The sequence below is a fragment of the Otolemur garnettii genome, unplaced genomic scaffold (genome assembly GCF_000181295.1).
Source record: "Otolemur garnettii isolate 467f Iridium unplaced genomic scaffold, OtoGar3 scaffold00630, whole genome shotgun sequence".
NCBI classification, from domain to species: domain Eukaryota; kingdom Metazoa; phylum Chordata; class Mammalia; order Primates; family Galagidae; genus Otolemur; species Otolemur garnettii.
In genome coordinates, this window is record NW_003853025.1 from 2,968 (window position 1) to 4,329 (window position 1,362).

The window sequence follows — 1,362 nt, forward strand, 5'->3', positions numbered from 1 at the left end:
AATCCAGCCCAGGCCCGCCAAACAACAATGATGGCTACAACCAAAAAATAGCCAGGCGTTGCCGTGGGTGCCTGTGGTCCCAGCTACTTGGGAAGCTGAGGCAGGAGACTCGCTTGAGCCCAGGCCTTGGAGGTTGCTGTGAGCTGTGATGCCACAGCACTCTACCCAGGGGGACAGCTTGAGGCTATCTCAAAAAAAAAAAAAAAAAGGAAATATAAGTCCACCAATACCAACATGTATATTTTTGTGCCTTATTTACATCATACAGTATAAATTGTATATATTTTTATATGAAAATGTCGTGGTGAGTTAAATGGTACCTCTAAAATTTTGACAAGTCCAAGAAACAACTGGAGATCTTGATAAATGCAGATTTTTTTTTTGAAACAGGGTCTCAAGCTGTCGCCCTGGGTAGAGTAACGTGGCATCACGGTTCACAGCAATCTCAAACTCTTAGATTTAAGCGATTCTCTTGCCTCAGCCTCCCAAGTAGCTGGGACTACAGGCATGCACCACAACACCCTGCTATTTTTCTTTTTTTTTTTTTTGCAGTTGTCATCGTTTTAGGTGGCCCAGGCCAGATTCGAACCTGCCAGCCTCACTGTATGTGGCTGGCACCCTACCCACTGAGCTACAGGTGCTGCCCTAAAATGCAGATTTTTATAGAAGATATCGGGTGAAGATTTAATTTATAAATTTCCAACAAGCTCAACAGAAATGCCTATGCTTCTGTCCTGTGATAAATTTTGTCAAATATGCAGTGAATTGTAGACACTAGATTTTTCCCAGTTGATTTCTTAACCAGTAAACAAAGATGACAACTTTACTTTCCAAAGCAAGGTATTATGAAAGTGAATCTAAGAAGGGGCACTTCCTCAATAAATGTTTTAGTTTGTGCACCTTAGTTGATAATCTCCCGAACGTACTTATTAATAATACAGAAGTGAGTTTCTTATTTCTTGGCCTCCAGTGACCTCCCCTGCCAGCAATTTCTGCTATGGAAATGGAAATATGGGCTCTGGGACCACTTTCTGGAAAAAAAAATAAACTCAGTTGTAGGAAATGTATCTGGAAACCCTCATGCTTAATACTGACCTAACTTTAAAATCACATGGAGGAACTTAATTGAAACCATATGGATGGCACGGTGCCTGTGGCTCAAGTGGCTAAGGCACCAGCCACATACACCTAAGGTGGTGGGTTCAAATCCAGCCTGGGCCCGTCAAAACAACAACGATGGCTGCAACCAAAAAATGGCCAGGCATTGTGGTGGGCGCCTGTGGTCCCAGCTACTTGGGAGGCAGAGGCAGGAGACTTGCTTGAGCCCAGGAGTTGGAGGTTGCTGTGAGCTGTGATGCCATG